The 11699-nt window shown below is 33.0% G+C and overlaps 1 long non-coding RNA gene across 1 annotated transcript; it reads left to right on the forward strand.

Annotated features, from left to right (window-relative positions):
* The first annotated feature begins 926 nt into the window (after positions 1-926).
* Positions 927-11598, forward strand: LOC127719045 (uncharacterized). Its single transcript, XR_007990132.1, has 3 exons — positions 927-1063; positions 7919-8060; positions 11293-11598. It is a non-coding gene; the product is annotated as an uncharacterized LOC127719045 (long non-coding RNA).
* Positions 11599-11699: the final 101 nt, after the last annotated feature.

The raw sequence follows: 11699 nt of genomic DNA on the forward strand, positions 1-11699 counted from the left end.
TATCTTATATTTTTATTTTTGGTTTACCAACTCTGACAATATTTGTCCGATATTTGTTTCAGAAACTTATTATTTATATGTAATATATATTAAAGATTCTTGTTGTCTCAATATCATTATCACAATATATAGCAATAACTGAATGGCTGTATATTTTATTTGTGTTTCTTTCGACAAGCTATACACATGCAAATTTGTGATCCGTCAAGAACACAGGAAATAAGATAACGTTCATTACACAAAAAATATAGAAAAAAAGATATGCATTTTTGAGTTTTTGAAAGATAAGAAATTTAAAAGATTAAATAATATTTCCGAAAAACAAATTTCATGAAAATATTTTCGGAAAGAGCAGAGGCTTTAGCATAATGAAAAATATTTTGGAAATTGCAAAATTTCAAAAGATTCTTGCATAAATGTATTTACGATGTACGTTTCTAATATATCAATACATCATGGATTGGTCGGCTAACATTAAGAATGTACATCCTAGGAGAAAATCCAGCCACAGAATATTCTGCAAACGTTGATAACATTAATCCATGCATCATAATTGTATCTTTTCTTAAAACATTAACCATTCAGAAACTAAAAATCATTAATAAAATCATATATTTTATCATACTGTCAGATGAATTCCTATTGTTATTCTATTTGATCATGCACAATTGTTCAACAATTGTTTACGTGTGGGATTCCCATAAGTCGGTAACAGGTATATGGACGTAGGACACCCAATATTGTTTATTTACAGAACTGTAAGTTATCGCTTCTAAATGTAAAGGTTCATCGGATGAAAATAAAAGAAATTACTTCAATCATTAGTATAAAATAGAGAAGTTATTTCCGAAAGATGTGACATTTAAATATCTATCATCTTCCAGTTATTTCAATTACAATAACAGTTATGCCTATGCTTCGTCATTATCACGTAAACATGGATGCTAACACTACTAATATGAGCACCGAAAGCTATATTGACTGTGGTAATACAAGTGATTTCATGTTAGACAATGATACGTGTTCAACTAACAGCTATACGGATTATAACACAAATTTAAGTGTAAGTTGTCATAATATTGTCTTTCATAACCAATTATTTCGTTTATCTATGTATTCGGCTGCAACATCATTGTTTTTTGTTGTTTTTTTTTAGGGGGGGGGGGGGGGGGAGGGGGGCTGCAAATTAATTATAAATTAGTCTGGAAATCTAGTATAGGGTGATTGAGAGCGAGTGTGTTTTCGTGCTTACAACAAGACATTTAATGTGTTTGTCCTAAATACATTAACCTTAAACAAATGTTTGTTTAATTTCTTTTTCATCAGGCATGGCATAATGCTTGTGATTTACATTGCTAAAAAAGTGTAAGATATAGGTATATAGTAGTCGTTATCAGTAATTGTGATCAACTGTGATCGATTTCATGTTGAAATGTAATCACATGTTATCAGTAATCATGCGTTTTCTTATTACAAGTAGTCTTAATGTGATCTATTACAATGCAAAAGACAAGTCTAATCATGATTACATGCTGATTTCAAATTGTGTACTATATAAACTATTTTTATTTACAGACATGAATGAAACTTCTTAGCACATGCTTACAACATCTCGTCCAAACAAAATTGCTAGAATTTGCCTTCTAATTTTCATAGCACATACTTTTTCCGTGTACTAAGTAACTACGCTACTTTATGGTTCTTTATACCTTGATTAGAGTACAACGCCATCTTAAAATTGTGTAATTTATCATCCATACAATTACTTTGTACACAAAAAAGTATGTACTATATATGAAACCTTGTGAAGGGAAATTAAGGCAACTTGATCTATTCGTCATGAATTGATTGGTTAATTGATTATTGGTTGCTTATTGCCCAGTGGCAAATATTTCAAGCATGTTCAGGACGATGTCGTGAATTGAAAAACCGTAATAATGTTCAATCCGTTTATTTGGCAATCGCCAATGACAGTCAGCAGGGTTTAAGAAGATATGTTGTTCGACCTGTTAATCAAATGCGTTTTGTTAAAATATACTTTTTCACTTTAAATGTGTTTGGTCTTTTGGAAAATGTTGTTTGTGCTGTATATAGACCCCTCTAACAAGAAATTTGTTTTGCATGCACACGTATAAAAACTGCGGTTTTTATCCAACGCAATCATAGGTTTGAACGTTGTTTTCAATTTAGACTTGTTTATATTTTTTCGTTTGGGCTTGTATTATATTTGCCTTCGGGTTTATATGATCCGTTCATCCTATTTTGACTCCTCAAAATTCAAGAGTCTATCCTAAATTGAGGTAAATTGTATGGCTTTCCAAATAAAGTTTCGATTCCTAACATCACTGAAGAGACATTGATTGTCGAAATCCGGATATGGTGTACAAAAACCTTTGCACCTTTTGTTTGCGGTATACCATCTTTTCCGCAAGTTTATTGTTTTCTGTTTAGTATTAAATTTATAATTAAGATCCACTTATTACATCGGTGATCCGTTTATTTGGAAATCGCCAATGGCAGTCAGCAGGGTTTAAGAACATTTGTTGTTCGACCTGTTAGTCAAATGCGTTTTGTTAAAATATACTTTTTCACTTTTATGGTCTTTTGGAAAATATTGTTTGTGCTGTATTTAGACCCCTCTAACAAGAAATTTGTTTTGCATGCACACGTATAAAAATTGCGGTTTTTATCCAACACAATCATAGGTTAGAAAGTTTTCAATTTAGACTTGTATATATGTGTATATATATGTTCTGATACATCTTTTAGTTTTTACTTTGAAATAAAAAAAAAATAAACCCTAGTATCTTTGATCTATTGGTAGCTGCTTTTTAATGGCATCCGTTAGACTATCTATGGAGACATACCAGGGGTAGTTCCAGCCATTTTTAAAAGGGGGTTCCAACCAAGGATAAAGGGGGGGTTCCAACCATATGTCACCATTCAAAAGCATTGATTGTCCACAATTGGAGTTTACTAATCCCCAAACCCCCTCGTTTGGATCCGCCACTGCATACTGTCTTATTATAGCTTTAGTTTAACTGTGAAATTGAAAAATGTGTTCAAGACATGTAAAACTTCCATTGCAATTTAATTATTTCCTGCTTTTGGTTAATTTATTTTGCCATCTTACCATGTAAAGAAGTACATGTATAGTAAAACACCGCTTTATACCAATAAACATACTTACACCAGAAGCTACCAACTTTTAATTCTGGAGTCAAGGGCCTTTTAAAATCACATATTTTACAATGATACTAGTGAGTAGTTTTACAAAACTTCGTTAATGAACTCCGCTTTACAAACACCTGTGATACAAGTAGTCAGCTAAAATAAAATATCAATAAACCCGAGTTGTAAATATGTGCTAAATTCGATAGTCTATGAAAAGGTATATATTATGAAATTAAGAGCTCGGGGCAAGCTCCTCGCTCTAAATCTCATAGTATATACCTTTTCATAGACTAACCTAGACATCAAATCAGTGTTTACTTTGACTGAGCATGGTTCACTATGACTGAACATGGTTCAGTAGGACTGAACATGGGTCACTATGACTGAACATGGTTCACTATGACTGAACAAGGGTCACCATGACTGAACATGGTTCACTATGACTGAAGAAGGGTCACTATGACTAATCGAATACAATTACTGCATTTATTATTGCGATTTTGTCATTTTAGACTTGAATGCAATTTTAATTTTTACGATTTTGAGAAATATCCTGTTTAGTTCATAAAATATTTCAAAATGCGAGTTTAAATTATTGCGTTTACAACTCTGTCGCATTTGTCGCTATAATAAAAACCTCGCAATAATTATGAATTTACAGTAGTTAAACATGTCAGACAGAGGTGAATCGTTATGACAGCGAGCAGTGAGTCATGCTCTCCTTCACTATTGACTGGAGTTATCTTTACCATTATACACTTACTTGAATATCAACCCGCCAACTGGAATCTCTCAGCTAGGAATGGAGATTACAAGCTAGTTATAAGATGGAAAAAGTTCAGGCAACAAGAATAGCAGAACGAGTCACCTACATTACCAAAAACACGGAAAGGGTCATCAAAAGAGAGAACAGACAGAAATAAACGCCGCCTAGAAGCTTTTATAGCTAAGAAGTCCACACCATCGACAACTTAGAACGGAGAACCCGCTTGAGAATGTCTAGAAAGTCTAAAAATGACCCTGATGTAGATTCAACGAACAACACTGAAGAGAAGGGAGAATATACCGCTCAACCTACAGAGGAAATGACTACACAGGAACAACCGGTAGTCACAGTACTCGACGACGACAGAAATCTACCCTGTACACAACAAGAGGTTCCCGACTGCACAACAGGTGCCGAAGGTTGACCTTCAGCAAATCCTGCAGGAATGGAAACATCTCAACCAACTTCACGAATCAGGGTAGGAAAGATAACTCTAGATCTACCACAATAGACCTTCCTGTTCGAGGTTGAAAAAGAAAACAGTTTTATTCTAGTCTACTTTTGAGATTGAGTTCTTGGGATGAAAGATGTCTGCTTTGAAAACGTTTTGTTTTCTCTGATGGAACAGTTTTGAAACTAACTCATATTTTAGTTCAAAAAATTGTTACATCTTTACAATCAACAGAGTAAACAATTAATTAAGGGAAATTATCCTTATTTTGTCCTTGATGATCGACATAAATAAGACAACTTTAATATATTATTTCGCATTTTGTGTTCCATAGTAAACTAAGAGTGCATTTCTTTCTAACCAAAATTTTGTAAACGTTTTGTGGCGTTTGTTGTTGTTTTTTTAACGCTACAAAAGTAGAAACAAATACATCGTTAAATCAGTGTTTATTGACCCTGTTTGAACTTCCAATAATGCATGCACATGTTGTTGGTAAACAGACTTTATGCAAACGTAGAAACAAATACATCGTTTAATCAGGTTGAAGTTAGAAACAAATGTAGCGTTTGTACTAACAAACGATGAACGACAAACTGTAGACGCATTTTTAGCGAGTGCATAGTTTGTCAAAGTTTATGTAAACTTTGTAAACGTACGTTAGAAACAAATGATCAAAACATGTGCGCGCTTAGCCGTTTGCATCGTTTGTGTTAGAAAGAAATGCACTCTAAATATATGCGTTTTCTAAATATCTAATACAAATTTTTTTTACAACCCTGTACACAATGAAACTAAACTATTAATTACAAATTTTATTGTTTATTGCAAATAATAAAATAAATTTGTATTACCCAAACGCACCTATTGTGTGTTATAAAATTTGAATTAGTGAATAACAACGGTAATACATATGTCAATATTGATTATGTACCCGCAGACAATGAGGTCACTTGATTATCAATTAGTCACTTTATGTTCAGATCTTTTTGTTGATTGAAAATATAAATATAAATAAAAAACAGTTAAATATCTTTGACACAAGAACAAATACTCTACTGATCCTATCTAAAGTTCATAGTAAAATGTAAATATTGAAAATACTAAAAACATGAGTTTTATCTCAAGTAATGTAATGATACAAGGATTAAAACATTTCTTTAATATCAGTTTAATATTTAAGAAATTAAGTCATACACCAGATTGTTACCGTTTTCTTTCAATGACTTATGTACAAAACATTTTCATATTCAATAAGTTTAAAATCAAACAGCAGGGTCAATATATGATGTTTTATTAACAATATATAATAAGATTTTATACAAGCAGATAAAATATAAAGATATATTTTGTTGGGATAAAAATGAAAATAAAAATAATGTTAGCAGTTAGTTTGTGAGCATGTGTCAACAATATGTTGTGCAAATTAGAATAAGGCTTTGTTTACAAAGCGAAATAAGGACGTCATATTAGAATCCAATGTAATTATAAGTAATCCTTAGTTATCATTCTCTATATAAAGAAAAGGCATCTAATTACTCGGTCTCATTTGAATTTAGGTGTAATTGTAATGTAACCGATAACATTTCAAGAGCAAGGAATTGTAATTCAATCCATTACTTTTCAAAGTAGCATACCCCATGTACTTTAATGATACAGAGAAGAAAAAAAAAACGATTTATCAACATTTGGCTGTATTTTTTTATTTCATACGTCGGTGAGAGAAAAAACAAAAAAAAAATTTTTTCAGGGCAGCATACCGTCTTTAGCAAAAGATAGATATGTATACAATGCGTCAAGCTGTAAATCGTACAGAGTTAACAAACACTGCGAATAAATTATGAGAAACAATAACAAATTTGCCTTTCACACCATTTCTCAAAATTACAAAAAGCATTAGATGTTACAAACGACAACTATAGACAAGGTTACTGACTTTGGAAAGTAACATTGACACGCGCAGGGTTTAAACGTGTCATTAACGTTTATTCTTTATCTTTTTATATTCAGACAATAAACGAAAAATAAATGAACAATCATATCATAGTTGTATTTGGCAAAAAACTTTCAGAATTTAAGGTCATCAATGCTTTTCCAATTCGTACTTTATTTGGCATTTCTAATTTGCATCACTGATGAGTCTTCCGTAGATGAAACGCGCATCTCGTGTACACGATCTTGGTATCTATGATTAGTTTTTTTTTCAAGATGAGATATATGCACGGTATCGAAAGGTCACTGATAAATAAGTTTTTACCGAGATCAGTTGCATTACCAATTGTTAGATATGAGTTGTTATGGATGTCGATATTGGTCTACCAAATGATAAACCTTACCTATGATTTTATTGGTTTTTAAAAAAAAAATGCACTATTCATAAATAAGAAAATACAAACAAAATAATCAAAATCTTTAAGTCGAAAAAATATGATAAACCACGGAAGTCCACAACACACAACGTATAACACAATAGTCTAAGTGTTTTACTTTGTGCTTTTTTTAATTTTTCACCTGTATCAGTCGTGTCTATCATTTGTCCTGAAAAACGATTTTTCAATTAACAAAATCAATATTCTGTCATTTTTTCGGGCTCGAAAATTGACATGACCGATGGTTTCCGAATTTAGTAATAGCTTAAAGTTTGATAAGAGTCAGTCAATCACTAATCCTTAATTGCATGATGCATAATCACTCTTAGTATTTTATAGATTGAAGTAACAAGAAGGTTGTCACATGTGATGACCATTCCACACCTAAGATCACACCCGGTTTTTGGTGGGTTTCAGCTGCTCAGTCTGAAGTTTTGTCAATTTTTTTTTTGTGAACTTCATTATCATTTTTTATACCTATGATTTTCGAATGTCCAATGGTATCTTCTGCCTCTATTTGTATTAACTTCATATAGACCCATGGTTGTTATCTGCATCTACGAATGGGTATGCTATTCTTGTTTCATTCGTGAACTTCGTCATTTTTTTGTTACAAGTACAAATTTTGTTTTACTGCGTATCTGGCTTTGCGGTCATAAAACTTTCGAATTGTTGAACAAGCTAATACAAAACATGTTACAATGTATTGTACGGCTTGTTTGATTTGCCTTTAATACAAAGATCTCAATAAAGTTTCGTATTTGAAAATGAATCATTGACTAATAATCCCGTCTGTCCAATTTCTATCTTTGCCTTAATCTTAGATCAAGTTAGGTATATTTAATATTAGTTATGCAATGTCTGTTGTCGAACGTCTGCGTTGCAGTTGACAACAATTTTGAGGTTGGCATAACGTGATAGGAATTCCACTGTTGACAAAGAAAGAATTTCGTATTTCAATTCAATGTAGTATGCTTACCAATATATATAATACGTATGTCTTCATCTACAAATGGTTAAACAATTAACATTAACAGATCCACATTTGGTTGCAAAAATGAGCCATCTCAACTCTGTTTAGTGTTTACATTTTTCTAGATCAAATTAGTATTTACGAACAAATTTATTATCTTTTCACGTTTTTTTTTTTTTATTTTGTAGTCATTATATGGTTCTCTAAAATGGATAGCATTGTGTCTGCTAATTGGTATCTTGTCAATGAACATTATAGTCATCATTCTATTATTCGCCAGCAAACGGAAGTCAAGAATGGGATTTTTCGTCAAGAACTTAGCATTTTCAGGTAAAAATATCAATCTTTGTTCTAGATCATCAATTTTTTATGACTTTTATTATAAATCAATGAAAGTATTCGATGTGCGTAGGACGTACGTCCGGTTTATTATAGGAGGGTCTGAATAGGCATCCTGCATTTCTGTGTTCTTCTTTTTATTTATTGGTCTATTTTTCTCTATTCTTTATATTTTTTGCCTATTATTCTCTATTCTTTATATTCTTGCACATCATTTTTTCTCTATTCTTTATTTTTTGCCGTTTTTGTCTCTATTCTCTCTTTTTTTTTTGTCATTTATTCTGCACATTTTACCCATTATTCTTAATTTGTTAACCCCATCTAGACCCTCTTATAGGTCTATTGTAAAGCAATGTTGCGATGAAAAATATTCATATCAGTTTAAAAACTGAAAAAAAGTAAGATGATACCAGGAACCACTAAACGTCAATAAGTTGAAACAGGAGAGAATACAAATAACCACAATAAAAATGATGGCTTGAACTGAAGTCTACAAAAGTACAGAGAAACCAACAAGATTAAGCAAAATGAACAAATCAGATAAAAACATGTCAACACAAGAAACCATGGACCGAATAAAACCAAAACATAAACGGGCAGGACAAATTCACAATGAAACACAATACAGAAAAGATTGCGCAACATACACGGGCAGGACAAATTCACAATGAAACACTATGCAGAAGAGATTGCGCAACATAAACGGGCAGGATAAATTCACAATGAAACACAACGCAGAAAAGATTGCGCAACTTAAACGGGCAGGACAAATTCACAATGAAACATAACGTAGAAAAGATTGCGCAACATAAACGGGCAGGATAAATTCACAATAAAACACAACTCAGAAATGATTGCGCAACATAAACGGGCAGGACAAATTCACAATGAAACACAAAGCAGAAAAGATTGCGCAACATAAACGGGCAGAACAAATCCACAATGAAACACAACGCTAAAAAGATTGGGAAACATAAACGGACAGGACAAATTCACAATGTAACACAACGCAGAAAAGATTGCGCAACATAAACGGGCAGGACAAATTCACAATGAAACATAAGGCAGAAAAGATTGCGCAACATAAATTGGCTGGACATATTCACAATGAACCACAACTCAGAAAAGAAAGCGCAATATATACGGGGAGGACATATATACAATGAAACATAACGCAGAAAAGATTGCGCAACATAAACGGGCAGAACAAATCCACAATGAAACACAACGCAGAAAAGATTGGGAAACATAAACGGACAGGACAAATTCACAATGAAACACAACGCATAAAAGATTGCAAAACATAAACGGACAGACATTCACAATGAAACACAACGCAGAAAAGATTGTGCAACATAAACGGGCAGGACATATTCACAATGAAACACAACGCAGAAAAGATTGCGCAACATAAACGGACAGGGCATATTCACAATGAAACACAACACAGAAACGATTGCGCAACACAAACGGGAAGGACAAATTCACAATGAAACACAGCGCAGAAAAGATTGCGCAACATAAATGGGCAGGACATATTCACAATGAAACACAACGCAGAAAATATTGCGCAACATAAACGGGCAGGACATATTCAGAAAGAAACAAAACGCAGAAACGATTGCGCAACCCAAACGGGAAGGACAAATTCACAACGAAACACAACTCAGAAAAGATTGCCCAATATAAACGGGGAGGACATATTCACAATAAAACATAACGCAGAAAAGATTCCGCAACATGAACAGGCAGGAAAAAATTCACAATGAAACACAACGCAGAAACGATTGGGCAAAACAAACGGCAGGACATATTCACAATGAAACACAACGCAGAAAAAATTGCGCAACACAAACGGGCATAACAAACTCACAATGATACAAAACTCAGAAAAGATTACGCAACACAAACGGGCATAAAAAACTCACAATGAAACACAACGCACAAAAGATTGTGCAACATAAACGGGCAGGACATATTCACAATGAATCACAAGGCAGAAAAGATTGCACCACTAAACGGGCAGGACACATTCACAATGAAACACAACGCACAAACGATTGCGCAACATAAACGGACAGGACAAATTCACAATGAGACACAACGCTTAAAAGATTGCGCAACAAAAACGGAGAGAAATTCACAATGAAACACAACGCAGAAAAGATTGCGCAACATAAACGGGCAGTACATATTCTTAATGAAACACAACGCAAAAACGATTGCGCAACACAAACGGGCAGAACAAATTCACAATGAAACACAACTCAGAAAAGATTGCGCAACATAAACGGGCAGGACAAACTCACAATGAAACTCAACTCAGATAAGATTGCGCAACATAAACGGACAGGACAAATTCACAATGAAACACAACTCAGAAAAGATTGCACAACATAAATTTGTAAATGTTCTAAATCTAGGTTACATTTCCCCATGAGAAAGCTAACCTAAGGAGATTTGACTTTTAATTTCGGTGCTTTGAAATCATATAACTGATTTATTTATTCGGTTTCTCAAATTTGTGAATGGTCCAACGCATATCTGATGAAGGTAATCCTATGTCGTTTTTACAACAATTGAAATCATCTGTATGTATTTCAAACATTGAGCCAGTGCCGACCCTTTTGTCATGGCGTTGTCAGTAATTTTTTTGACTTTTGTTTTTGAATGTCTATTTAGTAGCTATTGCCTCCCTTTTATCGTTTGTATGTTCCTCGTTTTTCTGTAACATTTTCAGTTATTATCATATTATTTTTAAAATAATTTACTGGCTGTTTTGCATATACCATTTGCTTTTTTTATTGTCTTTTGTGTTTTATGGAATCGGTTAAACATTATTTTTGGGTCTCAAAATACTGAAAGAAAGTTATTCCTGAAATCCAAGGCGTGCGCATCGAAATTGTATCATAAGTTTATAGATGTTATTCCACTGCATGAACGCTCAAAAGTATTACAGTTGCAATTATTAAGGCGTAATTTTACAAATTAATTGTCCGATCAATTATTAAGCATGTGTTATCCAGTCATGTGTATATATATTATTGTTTATCGAGTTATCATTTTTACTTTAAATTATCTTTCAGTACCAAATTAATACGTGATTCCCTTTGTAGAAATCTTTCAAAGCTTAATACATTATTTATTATATAATTAAAACATATAAAAGTACAGATTGTAATGTCACACTTCCTATAAAATATCAGGGTTATTTATTTTGTAGATCTTGCCGTAGGAGTATTCTTTCTATTACCAGAAACGACATTCAACTGGTTTGATCACGAATGGACGAAGTATATTTGTTATATGTACTACGGGTATTTTTCGATGGTTGCTTACTATGCGTCCACTTTTTCTATTGTGGTTCTATCAGTGGATCGTCTTTATGTTATTATGAGACCAGTCTCGACAGTATCTAACGGAAGAGTCTACCGATATGGACTAGCACTATCAGCATGGATCATTGCATTGGTTCTAGGAATTCAGTATGCTGTCTCTATAAAATTTTACGAAGACGACGGTGCCTGTTATCATGAATTTGATTATCCAAAGGTATATCAACTTACACGTACTAAAGGATTGATTGATTGATGTTAAACGCCACTTTCAACATTAATGTGTTTCGTGGCG

The sequence above is a fragment of the Mytilus californianus genome, unplaced genomic scaffold, assembly GCF_021869535.1.
Source record: "Mytilus californianus isolate M0D057914Y unplaced genomic scaffold, xbMytCali1.0.p SCAF_10, whole genome shotgun sequence".
Taxonomy (NCBI): Eukaryota; Metazoa; Mollusca; class Bivalvia; order Mytilida; family Mytilidae; genus Mytilus; species Mytilus californianus.